Source organism: Dama dama, chromosome 25 (assembly GCF_033118175.1).
Source record: "Dama dama isolate Ldn47 chromosome 25, ASM3311817v1, whole genome shotgun sequence".
Taxonomy (NCBI): domain Eukaryota; kingdom Metazoa; phylum Chordata; class Mammalia; order Artiodactyla; family Cervidae; genus Dama; species Dama dama.
The window spans coordinates 13,538,712-13,558,578 of NC_083705.1; the positions used below are offsets into that span (position 1 = coordinate 13,538,712).

A 19,867-nucleotide genomic window follows, 5' to 3' on the forward strand; every position below is an offset into this window, starting at 1 on the left:
TAAATGACCAGAGGGGATGTCATGCGTTTCATATGAGGACTAGGAGCTGCCCAGTTAGGTATTCAAATGCAAGATAAACCTGTCAAGGGCGTTTGGGGCCTTGTTGCAGGGCCTTTGTGAACAAATCTGTGCTCACCAGAGAAGATTTTGTTATTTCATCCTGGTGGCATTTAAGGATGAAACTCCAGGATGCTCTCAGACTAGATTCCCTTTTAGGTCAGCAGCCCAGAGCTGACACTGTGAAGGGTGAGAGGAATGGTAAATAATTAGTTGGAATCTTGACGTGGATTGCTATGCCTAGAAGGATGTTCTTGCTTGGGTGTGAGCAGGTGGTGCCTTGGAGGATTGGAAGTTGTTGAATGATGAGGCGGTGTTGTGTAGGTTCATGTTAATACTTGGTGGCTGGTCCAGGCTTTCTGAGTTCTAAAGCCAGAGTGGAAAACGTGGCTTCCACGTGTGGAGCTCCTCCTCCTGCAAGCCACGCCCCCTTGGGGGCCGACTGTCTGGACTGATGGCACCACCTTATGGTCAGAGGGGGAACTGCCTGTCCAAATAGTGGACTCGCCTCTTCCAGACTCAGACCTGATACTAGGTCTTCCACCTTCTCCTCAATTTCCCTAGTAAATAAGTTAATACAGAGTTAGACAGTCTCCTCCTTGCAACCACATGCTTCAGTCACCCCATCAAGGAAATCTCATTCAAACTTCTTGCTTTTCCTCCCCCATCCTTTGATGTGAGCCTCAAATGTATTCTCATCACGACTCCTTTGTATCATGTCTCTATGAGGAAACATGGCAAAAAAGGTGCCCACGTGATACTGGCCAGACAGAATAACAATAAAATGCTGCTATCAGCCTCCCAAATAAGTGGAGGGCTCTCCCTAAAAAGTCTCTATCTTTCCCTTTGTTTTCTTTCATTAAACCAGTTGTTTCATTAAGTGGAATTCAAGAGAAGGGAGTCTGTATCATCCATCTTTGAGTCTGTATATTGGTGTTACAACAAAATTGCTCTCTACTCATTTTCACAGTAAATGTCCGGGGCCTCAATAACATTATGAGTTAAGAAGACTTTTGTGGGGCTGCTCTGGAAACCTCATCATCATTTATAGTATTGTTTATTGGAGGAAAAACCATTCCTAGTTCCCAAAATAACCAACTCCCAAAGGTTTGGAGTACACCACTTTTGTGAATTGAACATTTCCTCTATGTTCATAGATTAATAGTCAAACCATAGTTTTGGATTGACTGGAAACAAAAGATGAATGAGGATTTAAAAAAACTCCAAGAGAATAATAACACTGTCTCCTCACTGTAAAGAATCAAAAGCCGTAATCATCAGGCATCCGATCATGGTCTGAATTTTGTTTGTGCCTTGCTCTGAAGACTGCATGGTAGTCCACTTGGCATCTCTGTTTTCCTAGGGTCATGATTTTTGCTTCCTCACTGTGTGCAGACAAAACTCCAGGAGGAACTGTCCCAGGCCAGGATCTGCCTGATCTCTACAGGGAGGCTCCTGGGGCCCCGAGCGGAGCCCCTCTGGCCTTGGAGCACTGTGGCGCTTTCTCTCTGATGGGTTTGGTCCGAAAACTGTGAGTAAACGAAGAGCTGTTGTTGCTTTTTTGCGTGTGTGTGTGGGGGGGCAATTTTCTAGTGAGCCAGATTTTGAAAATCTTCATGAAATGATCAAATCTGTTAATGTGATTTAACCAGGAGTGTGCCATCAGGGTCCATGGAACTAAATTTTCATTTTTGAAATTTTTTTTTTCTGAGGAGTTCTAACTATTTGTAAAGGTTAATATTTCATAGTTTTGGTCCTTTTTTAAAAGAAATCTTGCCAAGATCGAAGAGAACATTTACTTTTTAAACAAAAACAGAATAAAACCCGTTCTATCTTGAATGTACCATGTGGGACCATTGGGGCCATTTATAAATCTAAGACTTTGTGGAATCTGATTTTTGTTATATCTTGAAACACTTTTCGTTTTATCATCCTTGGAATTATTTTATCATTACCCATCAATTATTACCAATTATACTAAAAAATACTAAAATAATAAGAAAATGAAAGAATGATGGCATCACCATCCAGAAAGATGATGCAATAGTGAAATAAATCATCATGATTGCATCACCCTTCAGTTTTCTTATTACATTGCTTAGATTATTACATCATCTTTCAAGAAAGTTTAAAAGAGGATAGAAGATACCATCTTTGTAGTTTTATTATTACTGCTTTCATTGCAGGCCATTGAGAATAGAGAATTTTTTATTGCCTGCATAAAATGGCAAAGAGAAGAAAAGTGACAAAAGAAAATGCTTTTACAGTAGTTAGAACAAATCGGAAGAGACAATAGCGATGTTGACGCTAATGGTAATAGTAAAATTCACTTTGTATGCAAACTCATAGACTCTGAATTTTACCATACAATGATCTAGATGAGTTTTCTCACACTCCAGAATTGAAGGATAAACAATATATTTTTGAGGACAAAGAGAAAATATGATATTTTCGTCCAGTTAGTCGTTAAACAAGAATGATTTCATCACCCAATATTTTGCAACAAGAACTGGGACCATCCTGTTTTGCTGGAAGAAGCAGGAACCAAAGTTCTTTTACCTTTTGTGGTGTTTTTTTAACAAAATTTTCTTGATACAGTTTGAAGGGGACAAATGACAAAATCAGGTATGTTTGCAAAAGTGATCCAAAGAATACTCTTACCAGTGTTTATAAATGTAAAAATGAAAATGCTTTGCAATTATGGAGAAAGATGACCATCTTCTCTTTAGCAGACTTATGACCCATCAGAGGTTTCAAAAGTACTAGTTTTATAATGCAAGAAGAACCAGAAATGGTAATAAATTAGAACTTATTGGAGAATTACTTGAAATATGGAATTAGTATTTGTGAGATGGATCTGCCCCAGGTTCACATTTGACAGCTCATGAATAGTTAGTTGCGTGTAGAGAATATTTCTCATTTTGAGTTTATATACCTTCAAAGTCAGGAGAATAGGGAATGAAAATGTGCTATATTTAAATGATTGAACGAATTTTGTAGTAAAAATGTAAAAACTATCCTTTTATTATTACTTCTGTAAATTACTCGGAGAAATAAAAAGACTTCATTGGACCAAATGATGATGACAACTTTTTCTTGCTGTGCATACAGCAGGACCTGAGGTTACATACATAGAATATTAAAAAAAAAAAGTCAAATAAACTCCTTTAGGTAAGCAGGAGCTAGTGTAGAAGACTCTGTCCATCTGTCCATTCTCAGCCCTTCCCCCACCCCACTTTCCTTAAAGCTTACCTTTGGGGATTAATGACTGTTTTACAGCAGGGTGATTTGAGTGAAAGACATTGTCATACAGCCTCTTCGTTTATTCTCCCCTTTAGTGGGACTCTATTTCTCAAAATTCAGTGGGGATAAGAATCGCTGTACATGACATAAAATGTGGATACTGTATTTTAGTGTATGGTAGGTAGGATTTTTAAGGTTCATTTAGACCATTCAAGAACTTTTACTTTGAAGACTTTAGAACCCACCTGCCTTAGTCCACGGACGTGGCTGTAACAGAATACCATTGTCTGGGTGGCTTAAATAACAATTTTATTTTGGCCTGCTTGTATGGCTTGCATGGTTCTTAGTTCCCTGATAAGGGATTGAAATTGTGCCCTTGGCAGTGAAAGTGCAGAGTCCTAACCACTGGACTACCAGGGAATTCCCACAGATATTTATTTTTCATAGTTCTGGAATCTGGAAGCCTGAGATCAGAGCGCCAGCTTGGTTGGGTTCTTGGTGGAGGCCTGCTTCCTTGATTACACATAAAAAGAGGGAGAGAGAGGCTGAGAGAGAGCTCCATGTTTATAAGGGCATTAATCCCATCATGAGGGTCTCAACCTCATAAACTATCTAACCCTAACTACCTCCTAGAGACCCCACATCCAATTCCCATCACACTGGGGGTTAGGCTTTCAACTTATGAATTCAGGGAGGACACAGACATTCAGTCTATAGCACTAAGCCACTCTGACATTGGTTCATTCAGTAAACTCTCGCGTGTGGCTATGTTTTAGACCTGGTGTTACACACCAGGCAGGAAGGAAGATCTAAACCCAGGCACTGCCCTTCTGGCTTCCCTGGGGACTCAGATGGTAAAGAATCTGCCTGCACTGTGGGAGACCTGGGTTCGATCCCTGGGTTGGGAAGATCCACTGGAGAAGGGAATGGCAACCCACTCCAGTATTCTTGCCTGAAGAATCCCATGGACAGAGGAGCCTGGAGGGCTACTATTCATGGGGTTGCAGAGTCAGACACGACTGAGCGAGTCACGACTGCCCTTATAGCAGCATCAATCTAGAGAGGAGGAAGCAATAATTTTTCCAGCACTGTGTGGTCAGAATTACCATGGAAATGAGATCAGGGTGTCCTGGGAACCAAGAGAATGGTTGCCTTCAACCATTGACACCTCAGTGGTTGACGCCTTACGAAAGGTACCAAAGATGAACATTACTAGTTTTTACATTCACTTAAAAAACAGGAATTGAAGAGGAGAATGTTTAGGAGGCATTTGGAGGGTGGAAACAGGAAGAAAAAGCCTCCCAGGTGGCAGGGCCAACATATGCAGAGGCCCAGAGGAGTGAGAGAGACCAGGCAGGGTGGAGAGCTGGGTGGTCTGGTGTGGCCAGGCAGGATGGTGTTTGTGGAGGAGGGGACTCTCGGCTGGACACTGACTGGGTTTAGACCCTGAGGGCCGATTGTGTCTGTCCTCATCTGCAAGTAACAGAAAACCCTGAGCAAAAACCTTATTACTCCCCATTCCAGAAAGTGGACTGGAGATGGAAACGTCCGCAGGGGGAACACACTGTGAGGTCAGGTGGCAAGTGTAGAGGTGATTTTGAGAAGCTTGTGGGGGACAGACGGACAGGATAACCAGCTTTTGCGCTGGACGGGTAGGTGGGAACAATGGGGGCAGCTTAGGCCTCTCTTTGCCCGCTTTCTTTACCTGCCCTGTGCCCCCCTTCCACTCCCCACCCCCATCTCCCGGTCAGTGCTGTCACTGCCTTTCTGGGGTGTGTGTGTGTGTGTGTGTGTGTGTGTGTGTGTGTGTGAGTCGCTCAGTCGTGTCCAACTCTCTGCCCACTAGGCTTGTAGCCCACTCGGCTCCTCTGTCCGTGGAATTCTCCAGGCAAGAATATTGGAGTGGGTTACCATTCCCTTCTCCAAAGGATCTTCCTGACCCAGGGATTGAACCCAGGTCTCCTGTATTGCAGGTGGATTCTTTTACTGTCTGAGCACAAAAACCCAGGAGTAATCTTCCATATGAAAACGAATAATTTTCTCCTTCCCTTTGCATGCCTCTGTGTGAAACTTATCATCAATTCATGTTTCTGACTCCAAAATACCTGTCAGTTCTGTTCACCTCTCTATGTGTCTCCCATCCAAGCCTCAGTCATCTCTGTCTTGTCCTACTGCGGAGCTGACCATCTGCTCTCTTGATTCTACTTATGCTCACCAACACTCTATCTAGTCCTAATTCTCTGCACTATAGCCAGACTGATAAAATAAAACAAAACAAGTAGCCAACAAAAATAAACCCCGAACCCGATCCTATCACTCTGTTGCATAACTCCAGAGGCCTCCTTAAAATCCAGGTCACACTCCTGACCGTGGACTGGAAGGCCTGGTAAGATCTGGCTCTGCTGGTTTTGCAGACCTCAGGGGACTCACTCCCTCAATCGCTTCCTTCCAGCACCTTGTTTTTATGCTACTATTAGGCCAAGCTCTCTCCTGCATTAGGGCCTTCATACAGGCTGTTCCTATAAATTAGAGGCCTTGATCAGTTACTGCACTGTTGCCTTATTTTCATTGTTTGCTGTCTTACTCTTTCTCCCACCCAAAATGTATTACAAGGGTCCTGAAGGACAGGGTATTGTCCAGCAAGTTCAATGTCCAGTCCCCAGCACCAACTACCCTGACTCACAGCAGATTGTGTGTGTGTGTCTGTTTGTGTGTGTGGTTGTTGCGTGATGAAATGCCTCCTGATTCCATTAGAAGAACTAGGACTTCCAGGGGGAAACCCAGTTTGGGGTAAAGACGGTGTCTATAAAAGGTTAGTAGGTCATCAAGGTGTGATATGCAATGCACAATTCGACAGCATCCTCCTATTCTCCTGCATTTCATAGTTCAGCCAGGACCCTGATTCCATACTGCTTTATGCTGAAATAATTTCTAGGTTAAAAGTACTCTCATATACAGGGCCCCTTTAAACCTCTCTACAACCTTGGGAGGGAGTAGCATTATTATTCCTTTACAGATGAAATCCTCAAACTGAGAGATTCTTATCCAAAAATCACATATAGCTGCAAGGGTTCATGTCCAGATTTAAATGTGGGTATTTAGATTCCTAGATCTTTGTATTTTATTGTTGTTCTGAGTTCATAATCTACTTCTCCATCCCCAGCAGTGACAATAAGGCTTGTAGATCATGTTGCAGAATATTTTAATTTTGATGATGAGCAAAGTGAACTTAGCTTGATGGCCAGAGGAATCCGATGGCCAGAGTAATCCAGTGGCCATGTATGTGCATATATGTATGTGTATTTTTTCTCCCTAAGACCTTAAAACCTCGAGAGAGACAGAAGAACTAGGAAAAGAGAAAAACAAAGAGAAGAGAAAAACAAAGAGAAAAGTAAAAGCAAGTCTTCAGAAGAAAGAAATGAACAACAACTAAGATAAGATGATAATCTAAAAGAAAGTCACAGAATGTGTTTTAGACTCTTCTTGTTCTTTGGCTAGGTTACAAGCAAAAAGATGTGGATAACAAGATAAGCTAGACATACAAAACTAAAGCAAGAGGGCTGCTAATTGACAAGAAAAGAGCCCCCATGTATATGTGTGTGGAGGTGGCCGAGGGAGGGAGAGGCAGACCAGAAGGGGATGCTCTGCAAGCAGCCTGGGTTCATTGTTACCAGCCGTGTGATGTTCACTGCAGGCTGGCAGGTGTTTAGGAGAGACAGAAAAGAGGACGGTGCTGGGCCCTTGACATTAGTTACAGACGGTGGAGAAGAAGACGGGAAAGGAGAGCTAATCTGTGGTGTGGAGACTGGGGCAGCTTCTCGGGGGTGGGGATTTAGATGCTGCGAACTTCAAATCTTAGCCTTGATGCTAATTTGCTGTCTTCTCAGCTCGGTTACTTAGGCTCCCTGTGCTTCAGTCTGCTCAACCTCAGTTTCAGGATAACACTGTGTGCTTCATAGGCTGCGGTAGGATTAAATGAGACGGTGTCAAAGGCCTTGCTTGGTGCTTGTTTTCCCTGGTTTCTCCCCTGGTGATCAAAGCTAGTGGTGGGGGCTGTGGCAACTCTCTGACCCACATCCGGGTGTGAGTAAGAACCACGACCTTCTGTTGCTTGGGACACTATCAGATCCTCCGAAGGCAGGGAACAGAGTTGGTGAGCTACCCCCACTCCTGCCTTGATTGATAGAGAGATTGGGGTGGGTTTCATCTGGGGGCTGCTGTGTAGGTAGCAACTGGATCCATTTATATTCGCAGGTTACTCTGTGCCGTTACTTAGCAAATTTGCTTTTTCAAAATGCCTTAATGGACCGCTATAGTAAAAAGAGAAAAATCTTTTCATTCGTATGTGTGTGTCGTCCAAATGATATTTTTAGAGATTTATTTTTGTGTGTTCACGATGTTCTTGAATAATGTTTCCACAAGTACGGTCAAAGATAAAACACGCAGTGCACAAAATCTGGCCGTGCATATTTTAGCGTGCGACTGTCTTTTGACCAGCCCTGGGCTCCGTGTCCCCGAGCTCTGCACTGACCGTGCTTCCTTAGGGGTCTTGTGTGAGCTGGCTGGCCGGGGCCAAGCTGGTCCTCGTCCAGCGCCGCCCCTTCCCCTTTTCCACCCACAACGGGGCTCTCTGTCTGGACTCGTGGAGACCAGGCTTTTGAGTCTCAGTCATCTATCTAACAGATATCTGGTGAACACCTTCCTGTGCCGGGGACTGGGCTGGACTTTGTGGTGGCTCGCTTGGTGAAGAATCCGCCTGCAGTAGCAGGAGACCCAGGCTCGGTCCCTGGGTGGGGAAGGTCCCCTGGAGAAGGGCATGGCAACCCACTCTTGCCTGGAGAATCCCATGGACCGAGGAGTCTGGCCGGCTGCACAGAGCTGGGTACAGCTGAAGCCACTGGTCACAAGCACACATGTGGCGAATGAGATGGGCGAGGTAGCGTGACACAAAGTCCTGGGAAAATAAGAGTGTCCGAGGGCCTGTGTCAGCAAGCGTGGTCTGGGAAGGCCGCCCTGAATAGGGATCATTTCTAGACAAATCCGAATGACATGCAAAAGCCTGCTGTCTCAAGACTGAGGGGGGCTGCTTCCAGGCAGAAGTACAGTATTAAGTACAGAGGCCGAGGGTTGGAATTAAGCTTGACTTGTTCAAAGAACTGAAAGATGGTTGGTGTGGCCAGGGTCTAGGGAGTGATGTGGAAAGTGGAAGTAGGGGAGTTGAAGGCCGATGGCTCAGGGCAAGAAGTCTGGATGTCTTGGCTTGGCTTGCTAGAAACGAAATGCCATAGACGGGGCCACTTGAACAGCAGACTTCTCTTCTTTCATGGTTCTGGAGGCTGGGAGGCCTGAGGTCAGGGCGCCAGCTCGGCTGGGTTCTGGTGAGGGTCCTCTTCCTGGCTTGCAGATGGCGGTCTTCTTGCTGGGTTTTCACAGGGTGGTGAGAGAAAGAGGGAAGCTCTCGGGTCTTTTCTTTAAGGACATTAATCCCATCATGGGGTGCTTCACTCCCGTGACCTCATCTAACCCAGTTCTCTCTCAAAGGTCCCACCTCTAAAACCTTTACACCAAGGGGTTAGGGCTTCCACATATAAGTACTGGGGGGTGCAAGTATTCTGTCTGTAACAATGGGTTTTACTGTTAAGTGTGATGGAAGCTGGGAGGCCTGGGCAGTCACCTTGGATAGGGAGGAAGCAGAGGGCATTGGGATAGCGACATTTGAAAGGCTGAGGGAGAGCATAGCTCGTTAGGACTTACCTCTTCTTGTCTTATTTCTCTGTTTCTCACTGCAGATCCACTTTGCCTGCGTCTCTGGGCCATGTGGCAGAAGACGGCCTCCCGTAACTGCGGAGTTTCGCATCTCTACCCTCGAGAGACCCGCCCAGCGTAAGCTGGAGCCTCTCTGCTGTAATTCTAAATTCTGAATAGCTCCCAGCTCCAGAGGGGGGATCTGATTGGCTCAGGTGTCTGCTCTGATGCTTTGTGGTCGGGGGGTGGGGCCGTGCGCTGTGATCTCATGGATGGGGGCCCACCATGGGACTCTGTGGGCGGGCTGGGGGGGCAGCCGTTCCCTAAGGTGGGACCTCATGGTAGACAGGGCACCAGGAGGCACCCAGAAGGGTCAGCTCTCGAGATCTGGAGGGAAATTCGGCACTTGTGAATCTGCCTCTGTTCCCGCTCAGCTACGCCCAGCTTTCTGGGTTCCTAGGTTGGCGTAGGACTGGGCAGGGAGATGGCTCTCGCACCCACCACAGAGAGGGCAGCACCAAGAGTTTGGGAGGCAGGAGAGCCATCCCAGGAAGCAGAGAACTGAAGAGTTCTAGACCTGTGAGTCTAGGCGGAGCCTGGCTGGAGGGTGCTGGGATCCTCGGCAGAAGAGCCTTGCCGTCAGGCTTCGGGGGTGGCCGTCAGGATGACAGCTGCCCGGGACGTGACCTGCCGGCGTCTGCCCCTTTCTCACAGCCTCTCGAAGTGAGGTCCTCTGGTGACTTGCTGCCGTAAGGTCATCAGAGCCTGGAGTGGCTTCTTGGGATCCAGGTGACGAAGTCAGAGTGGAAGGAGCATTCTAAGCACCTTGGAACTGATGAGGGTCTCCATGACCCTTCCTGAGCCCCACCCTGGGGTCCCTGCAGCCAGTCATGGGCTCCCTTGTCCTGTCTCCCCGCTGCTGAAGTCAATTTGTCTCTCTTACAGACTTTCATTCCATTCTCTCCCAGTTTCCTTGTTCTTTCCAACAAGTTAATGGAAAACTTCCTGAAGTCAGGGGTGGCTGTGGGCGTTCTCTTTTCTCTGTAACTCTCACAGTCCTGGACACAGCAGAGGCTCTCCGTGAATATTTGTCCACTGAATTGAAAGTAGTTTGTGAGTCTGATCTGTTCTCACTTAACCAAGGAACAAACTGGACCTGTGGGTTGGGCCCATATCTACGCAGTTAATGTCAGCATCACCAGTCATGAATCATTTGCTTATTGCCTTTGTGGCTTTTACCATACCTGCATTCTACCCATGTGTTTACTACTGTCTACTTTTCTTTAAAGTAGCTTATGTTTTTCACTTAGAAAGTTAATTTTAAATTTTAACAGGAAACTTTATTCCATAACTGTGCCTTAAAACCAGGTTTTATCTTCCTGTAAATGGAAGTTGATTGTAAAAACAGATACGCATCTCTGAAATAGAAAGCATGTGTCCATCACCCAGTGAGTGATCTAGAGGGGTCCAGTAGCACACATGGTCACACTTTGGGGAATTCTGGTTTATATGATGGGTGAGGATGCATTCAGAAGAATACCCGCTGGCCCTGGGCACACTTCTGGATCTGGGACGACTTGCCATTCTGTGATCTGTGGTCACAGCAGCTAGGCGCTGCCACCTGCTGTGGCTCTCGCTGAAAAGGCAGCTTTGGTGACCGTGGAGTGGGCCCATGGAAGGGCTCTGGTGCCTTTCTCTCATCTCTAGGGACCCCCTGCTCTTTGCCCCCCTGCCCTATTGCAGGTTCCTCCTGCCAGAGTAGAAGCCACTCTTTTATCCCCATCATGGGAACAGCTATGGTGGAGGAGGTGAGGTAGATGGAGGAGGCGGGGGAGGGAATGAGGAGAAGGAGGAGACAGAGGAGGACAGGAAGGAAGAAGAGGAGGAGGGTGAGGATGACGGGGAGGAGGCGAGAGAGAGAAGGAGGAGGAGGAAGAGGCCAGGCTGTGTGGCTTGGGAAGGGAACTGGGCTTATGGAACAAAGCCTGGGCAGTTGTCCTGGAGAGGAGACAATGGGATGAGAGGTTGGCCAGTGGAGGACGGGGGCGGAGAGGTATGGAGGATTGGCCGTAATACTTTGCAGCAGGAAAATGGTTTTGGCTGAGAGCGAGAAAATAGCACAATGTGTATTTGTCTCTTGAGCCTTAAGGCCCTGACTGGGTGGAGAAGCACAAAATCAACATTTTGGTTCTTGTTGAATGGGTAACCCTTCTGTAGGGTGAAAGGTTTTATCAGTAAAAGGCAAGGTACAACTGTAAATGCAATAGGTAATGTTTTAGGGCAAAGATGGGCTCTCTCTGTGTTGGATGTTTGGACTTGCCTTCATTACCAGTTTGGATTTTGGCAGGTTAAGAGGTCAAGTGACACAGCAGTTCATCAGTACACCTCCAGGTTCCAAATCTGTGTTCTGGCTCAGCGTAGACTCAGAGGCTCCTAGAGCCGACAGGGACCTTGGTGTGAAGCATCTCCTAGACCCCCTTGGCTGAGCTACTTCCAGCATACTCAGCACCTCTGGAATCTGACTGTGAGCCTGGTGGGGAACTTGCCTGGCAGGTGAAGCCCTGGCTTCTCCGGGCCCCTCCAGTATTGTCCAAGCTGTGATGCTGGCAGCTGCAGCCCCTGTCTTCTGGACCCTGGACCTCTGGCTCCTGGGCACAGATCATGGTGGTTTAGGACAAGTCTTTGCAAGGATGTTCAGAACCAGTGTGCCTGGCTAAGGACTGGAGGGGGCGTTGCAAGCTTCTGGCGAGTGTTTTTCTTCTGCCTCCGGATCAGGGTACCCAGAGGATGCCCCAGGCTGTGTGCATCTGGGTGGGTAAACCAGCCACCATATGTGTATGCTTGTGGAGTTCTACATTTATCTTCTTGCTTTATTTCAGACAAGGCTTTTAGCCTCTCCCACCTAGGTTGACTGTCTAGTTTGAATCCCAGTTCTGCCACATCCTAACTGTGTGACCTTGGGCAGGTTCTTAACCTCTCTGTTCCTCTACTTCTCTGTAAATGGTGGTAATTATTGTACTGCATCTCTTTAGGGTTGTGGTGATTCAGAGACTTGACATACATTAGCATACAGAGCTCGAGTTGTGTCTGATGGTCAGTAAGCGCCATGGAGAAGTGTGAGCTGCTGACATCATCTGGGGCTGCTGCCTCTGCCATCTCTTGTTTAAAGTAGTCTTTTATTTTTTCAAGATCCAGTTGTACCTCTTTTTCCACCACCCCTTTTGTACCAGGCAGGTGTCTGAAGCAGTGTTGGTTGGTGCCCACCTACTGATGCTACGCTGCCTTCCATCCTTGCCTTAAGCCTCAGTATCCTGTAAACCGCGGTGTGTGAACCATCTAATTTGTCTGTCAAGGAACAAGGTGCCTGCTCCTCCTCCCCCCACCCCCGTGGTCACCTGCCCCATCTTTCCCCCAGTTTACTCTCTCGCAGCTGTCTTTATCCCTGTTACCTGCTCCCCCACTTTCAGTAACCTGTCCCCACCTCCAGCCTACTAGGCTAAGTAGACTTCCACTGAAGTCTAGCACATATCCACCCGTCTTCTCCTGGGGATCCTCTGCTCACCGCTTCGGGGCTCATAAGGGCTGAGGAGAATTTCAGGGAGAAACTCTCTCTGCTCCAGCCTCCCCCTTTGATCACATGGCCCGTGCCCCAGGCTGTAGATTCTTCTCTCAGGGTCCCTTGCATGGGGGAGAGGCCCTGAGGGCAGGTTACGTTTCTTCCTGGGGTCATGCCTAGCTGCTGGGTCACTGTGTTGCTTCTGCCATTTGAAAGCTTCTGCTTATACCCTGGTCTGCACGATGGCCCTGCACTCCTTCTGTGGCCTGGTTGGCATCGGGTGATGGCCCGTCTGACCTTCTGGTTCCGTCCCCTTGCTTTCTGGGCTCTTTGGAGCCACCCTCCGAGGCTCAACTCTCAGAACTGTTCTTTTCGGTCTCTCCGTGGGAGATGTCACCAGGTGACTTAGCGCTGGCCCGTTTCTCTCTGTGGTGCCCTTGAGCTCTGCGCTGTGTGTGGTTGTGTCCCCTGGGGGCTCAGTGAGCACACCCTCAAGACACTGAGACCCAGGACCCCCAGCCTGACCTCCAAGCTGGCTGCTGCTCTTGATCCCCACTGCTGCCCGTGGGGATGCGGTGTCCTTTGTGGCTCAGGCCCCAGCCCTGCGTCTGTCCCTTGCATCTGTCTGGGCCACCTGCCTCTTGTAGCCATTCATCCTTCCCCTCAGCTCCTCTCACCAGTCTGGGATCTGGTCCTTCCCTTGGGTGGATTCATGCAGATTTCTCAGGGGTCTGTTCTTCCCGGTTTATCCTCAGGCTCCCTGCAGACTGCAGCATTGCTTGTATCATGGGAAACCTTTAGTGACTCCAGAGGCTGGGACATGCGCCCCGAACCTCTGAGCACACAGTTCAGAACCCTGAGCTGACCCCCAAGCAGCAGTTTCTGCCCCGTGATCCTGTTTTCCGCTCACTGCCTTCAGCTCTCTGACCCACCATTCTCTCCTCGGCCCAGCTGGGCTCCACAGTCCACAGCCTGCCCCTTCTTGCTTCTCTCCAGAGGCCTCCTGGGAGCTTAGTTTTATGTGTCAACTTGGCTGGGTCATAGGCCCAGCTGGTCAATCAAATGGGAAGCTAAGTATTGCTGCTAAGGTATTTTGTGGATGTAGTTAACATCTACAGTCAGTTGACTGTAAGTAAAGAAGATTGCCCTGTATGATGTGGGTTGTTCCCATATAGTCCGCTGAGGTGTCCCAGAGAAGGGACTCTGCCTGCAGAATGCAGTATCAACTCCTCCTATGTTTTCAGCCTACATTCTGTCCTAAAAATTCAGACTTGTCAGCCCCCATGATCACAGGAGCCAGTTCCTTACAAAAAATCATCCTCTGTGTGTGTGTGTGTATGTGTGTGTGTGTGTGTGTGTGTGTGTGTGTGTGCAGTTGTGTCCGACTCTTTGCGACCCCATGAACTGTAGCCCACCCGGCTCCTCTGTCCATGGGATTTTCCAGGCCAGAATACTGGAGTGGGTTGCCTCCAGGGGATCCTCTAGGGAATCTTCGCGACCCAGGGATGGGACCCGCATCTCTTGCGTCTCCTGTATTGCAGGTGGATTATTTACCACTGTGCCGCCTGGGAAGCGTGTGTATATGTGTGTGAATATACATACACACAGATACGTATGTATATAGTCCTGGTTCTGTTTCTCTGTGAACCCTCACTGTGAATGCCTCTTGTGGCTTGGCCCAGACCTCCCTTTCTGGACCCCTTCTCTGAGTAGCCAGCCTTCAGAAGCCGTGCTTTCCCACCTGCTCCGAGTGCCCTGACTGGATCCCTGCTTGGTTTTGCTCACCTAGTGCCTGATAGGGTTATGCAGCTCTAAGGCTGTGCACCCACAGTTCCACTGTTGAGGAGAGGTATCCATTCTGTGTTTTTTTTTTAATTGAAGTATAGTTGATTTACAGTGTTGTGTTGGTTTCAGGTAGATAGTAAAGTGACTTAGTTAATCATACATATTACCTATTGTTTTCAGATGCTTTTCCCTTATAGGTTATTACAAAATATTGAGTATAGTTCCCTGTGTTATACAGTAGAACCTCGTTGATTATCTATTTTACTTATACTAGAGTGTATGTGTTAATCCCTAATTCCTGATTTATCCCTTCCCCCCTCCCTTTTCCGCTTGGTAACCATAAATTTGTTTTCTATGTCTATGGGTCTATTTCTGTTTTATATTTAAGTTCATTTGTATAATTTTTTTTTAAGATTCCACATGTAAGCAATATCATATGACGCTTGTCTTTGGCTGGCTTGCTTTGCTTAGTATGGTAATCTCTGGGTCCATTTCATGCTTCTCTGGCCCTGCCTCAGCTCCAAGAACTGGGCACATAGTAGGTGGTCACCAGGTTTTCGCTGGATGCATGCATGTGGGGAATCGGTGAGTTGGGGACGGGGGTGACTCTAAGCTTATTACAAGCACTCTCCTGGATTTTTGGTGGGGGTAATCAAGGGTCTCTAACCCAAGGTCATTTTTCAAAGAGTTGGTTTATTCCTTTTTTTTTCTTTAATATTTATTTGGCTTCTCTAGGTCTTACTTACAGCATGCAGGATCTTTAGTTGTGGCATGTGAACTCAGGTGTGGCATGTGGGATCTAGCTCCCTGACCAGTTATCGGACTGGGGCTCCCTGCATTGGGAGCAAGGAGTCTTAGCCACTGGACCACTAGGGATGTCCTAGTTTATTCTTTGTGTTTGTGACCTGAGGCTCTAAAACATACCCAGGCTACATTTCTCCCCCCTTGTTCTCTGATTCTACGCCCAGCAGTGGTTTCCAGATCATAAGATATTACACAAATTCAAATATAGCAGAGGAGACTAAGCCTTGAATCTCTTGAGTTTCCAGGTGATCATTTGGTTGGTGGATACACCTTGATTTTTGTGTTGCTTAGAACTGCATCTTGCTGGTGGTTGAACATCCTTCTTGGATTTGTCTCCTAAGTGGCCAAGCCTTGGGTATCTCTAAGGGGTTTCAAGTGGAAAACCACGGAAGTGGCTCTATGCATTCAGACAGCTGGGTAACCTGCAGGACGGGTGCCTCCTCAGGGCCGGGGGCCCAGCCTCCGCCATCAAGCTCAGTCCTTCTGTGTCCCTGGTGATGTGACACCACATTCATTCAGGAAGTTCCTTGAACTTTTCAGTTTTAACAGAAGTCGTGGCCTTCCTGGACTTCTGTTTTATAGACCTAGTACAGAACCCTGCTTTACGTCTGCTGGGATGTTTTGAAATTGACAGCCCTCCTGCTTTCTCTTTTAACCAAACCCCACTCCTGTTGGTGGGCGAGCTGGAGTTAATGAGCCTGTGGACAACATGGCAAGTAACTTTTGAAATGACCCAAATTCCTTTAATTTTGTTATTTTTAAGGAAAGGTCAAATAATTGGGGAAAAAAAACTTTCGATGAGGAGTTATACTTAGGGTTTACAAAAAAGCACACTTTGTTGATAAAATATGAACTGTTTGAAAGATTTATAAGAGTCTAAAAATCCTGCATAGCCCTTCAGAATTTGAAGCAGCAGGAAACCACTGTGATATTTTTAAAGCAAGTATTTATAAAAGTAATTGGGTACTCTTGATGTGGAATAAGGAGGAAAAAAATAACGGTAAGGAAGCTATATTGGACTTGACATAAAAGTGAGGTATGTAATTTGGGAGCAGAAGTAAGGGCAAGTGACGCGTACACACAGTACCTGCGGGCCTCTTGCCCTGCAGAGCTGGAGGCAGGACGGAATGGTGCTGGGAGGGAGGAGGGCTCTTCAGGGCCCACGAGCAGTGCTCAGGTATTGCCGCTAATGTCTGTAAAACTCCGAGGCCCTCTAAAACAGATTCCATGCAAATGCGACAGAAAACACATGTTTCTGAGAATTTTGGTTAAAATTAAAAATGTGGCAGAGATCGTGCCAATAATTTACTTGAGAATATCTGAACCAGATGCTGCTAGCCCGTAATTCCAAGTAATTTGCCAAAATTATGTATTTACTTTAATCCTAGAGATGAAGTTAAAATATGCATGGTTTTTGTTATTTGTGATGTAGGAAAAAAAAAATCTGATGTGACTTCAGCTAATACGGGATAGAAGACAAAGAAATGGGCAAGGTATGTCTATTAACTGCTGCTCAAACCCATAGTGGAGCAAAAATGCTGAAAAAACAGTTCCTCAAAAAGTGCAAGGCTTTGGGAAGTTAGGCAAACATTTTTGGGTAGGATGTTAATTCATGAAACAACAATCTTGCATTAAGACAGTGTTTCTACTGGTAACAGTTCTAATTCCTGAGTGACTCCCACTCACGGACATACTGTATTATGGATGCCAAACATTTGGATGAAAATGGAAAAAAAGTTCACTCATCTCTCTGATTTCTTTTCTCTGTAAAGCCAGATAATCATATACTGGAACTAGCTGGTCAGCAGACATTTTTGGGTTCCTATTTAGATATTTAGCTTCTATCTGGACAGAGGCAATTTAGTTTAGTAGGTCAACATGCAGGCTCTGAAGTCAGACTGCTGCTGCTAAGTCGCCTCAGTCGTGTCTGACTCCGTGCGACCCCATAGACGGCAGCCCACCAGGCTCCCCCGTCCCTGGGATTCTCCAGGCAAAAATACTGGAGTGGGTTGCCATTTACTGTTCCAATTGATGAAAGTGAAAAGTGAAAGTGAAGTCGCTCAGTCGTGTCCGACTCCTAGCGACCCCATGGATTGCAGCCCACCAGGCTCCTCCGTCCAGCTAGATGGGTTCAAATTCTACGTTGTCATATATGAGCTGTGGGGTAGTTATTTAAGTTCTCTGTGTTTAGTTTTCTCATCTCTAAAATGAGTGTAGTAACAGTATCTACCTTGGAGAGTTGTTCTGAGGGTTAAATCAGTTAGTACTTGGTATAGTATTTAGTATAACACCGGAACACAGAAAAGCCCTAAAAAAAATACTACTCATCTTCATTCTTCATGACCTGGTAGCAGGCTTCCTGTTCCATCAAATTTGTTTGTGGCTCTAGACTAGTCCTTCTAAGATGCACGTCTGATCTCTGTCAGTCCTTTGGGGTCTTTCCACAGGGCCCCCCAGCCCCTAACTTGTTCCTACAGGGTGAACCCTGGCTCACTAGCGTAGCATGTAAAACTTCCTGCCCAGTGGACCTTGGCACACAGGCTCCAAGAAGTGTTTGGAGGTTTCTGAAATGTGCTGCCTATTCAGATAAGGGATGAGGGATCCAGGCACCATGCCCATTTTATGGATGAGTAGTGGTGTGGGCTTCAGTCTGAGATGGAACCCCATTTCTGACTGGGTGCTGTTTGGGGTCTGTCTTATTGTGCATAGTTTGAGGGGCACTGGGAACCAGGCAGCACCCTCTGCTTCCAGATTCCTGCTTGGGTTTGGGTCTATGCATGTGAGATGGTGCCACCAATGAGTCAGGTCCGAGGAGATCAGGGTTCCTGTCCTGCCTTTGCCCCTCATTTGTGGGTGGACCTGATTGGTTTTCTGTCCTCTCTAAAGTGAGGTTGGGCCCTATTGGTCTCTGTGGAAGTGGATGAGGCCTGTCGGGGGTGGGGGCGTGGCTTCCCTCCAAAGGGTAGAGAAACACAATCAGAGGGAGGAGGAGGGGCCTCCCTACTTTTCACTCTGCCTGGCGAGCTGCCTGGCTCTTGGCACCTGCTCATGTTCGGGAAATGTGCCGCCCAGGCCTGGTCCACAGGAGACCACAGTCCGGTATTCATGGATTGAAGAAATTATTTCTGTGGTTGGTGACACCTTGGATAGTCCTTCACTCATGAGCAGTACTCTCTTCCCTTCGGGTCTGATAATCAGCTTCTCCACCCGGGCGCCCTCTGCATTAGCCGGCATGATCCTGCAGTTCACCTCGGGGAATTGACCTGTCTTCTGGATGCTTCAAAAAATAACCTACGTGCTCACCAGGCTCCACTCCTGCAGTTTGCCTCCTGTTTCTTACCCCTTTGCTTTGGAAATGATCCGGGAGCTCTCTGGCTTTACAGAAGGGACATGGATCTCCCTGGAGGACTGCAACTTCTCTACAGCTGCCCCACCCCCAAATCTGTAGAGAGCCTGCTCTTCAGGGCACCTCCCTTATTGACCTGTTTTCTTCCAGATTCTCCTCCTCACATTCATGTGAGAGTATCGTGCAGGCTGCCCCCCGGGGAGGGCTCTGCTTATTGTCTTGAGTTGAGAAGCAGTTGCAAAACTGCTGGCTTCTAGTACTTGCAGTATGCTCTGAGGGTATTGATGATGTTAGCCTTAGGCAAGGAAGATCCCTGCCGGCTAAGAAGTTTCCATCAAGTCTCACTTCTTTGCTATTTTCCTAGTTTCAAGAAAGGTTCAAAAAGTAAGACACCTCCTCCGCCACCACCCCCACTGCCTTGGGGGCAAGAACCGTACCAGCTATCAGACACACTTGAGACTGTGGTCATTGTCCCAGCCAGAAGAGCCCAGCCCAAGAATGTGTGGGTTAACGCGTGCGCCCCGCCAGGAGGGGGGTTTGGGGCGGTGACCGGTGCTCGGGCGGCGGGCCACACGGCGCTGCTTGCTCCGTACAGTGCTGGTCATTGACACCCTGTGCATCTGCAGGGAGAGCAGACTAAGCAGCCCTTTTTCTTCTTTAAATCCGAGGAATGTGTGAAAGGCAGGCGTGTCCAGCCAGAAAGGAGTGGCCACGGACTGTGCCTTTGGCACTCCAACCCCCGCCCCCTCGCCCCCGCTCTCCCGGCCCTTCCCCAGCCACAGCCTTGCTTGCTGTGTTTGTCAACAGCTCGGACTGAGGTGCTCTGTCTTGGGGCTCTGTGGGTGCAGGGCAGACAGTGGAGGAGGCATCTGCTGCTGCTTCAAGCAAGGGGTGGAGGGTCGGCTTCCCCAGGAGGCTGTTCATTTCTGTTGAGGAATTCTGCTGGCAGTTAGGCCAGGTTGCCGCTGGGCAAACACAAGTGTGTTGGTGATGGTCTGGTGCTCATATGCACACGCATGCACACATCCTCGGCCCTGCGGACACACACGTGCTCCCGTGCATTCACACGCACACACTTACAGGCCCTTGTGCCCCCTCCCCCCAGGCATGCCTCCGCCATTCATGCAGGAGCATGAGCACACACTCACACACACATGTGGACACACACTCACTTCACAGATCCTTTATTAAGCAGGAGCACATAAACATCAAACACCACCCTATTTATAGAAGCAGTAAACCTAGCAGAAACTAGTACGGTCCATGCCAACCCCCAATCTCATGCTTTTCTCTCTACTCTTTTTAACTGGTAATGCTTCATCTGTTTCCTT

At 47.6% G+C, this 19,867-nt stretch overlaps 1 long non-coding RNA gene across 1 annotated transcript in view; it reads left to right on the forward strand.

Moving 5' to 3' along the window:
* The first annotated feature begins 538 nt into the window (after window positions 1-538).
* Window positions 539-19,867, forward strand: part of LOC133046646 (uncharacterized) — a 237,066-nt gene continuing 217,737 nt past the window's right edge. The window contains exons 1-2 of the long non-coding RNA XR_009690539.1: window positions 539-1,588; window positions 9,090-9,260. This is a non-coding gene — a long non-coding RNA (uncharacterized LOC133046646). The remainder of the gene's footprint in view (window positions 1,589-9,089; window positions 9,261-19,867) is intronic.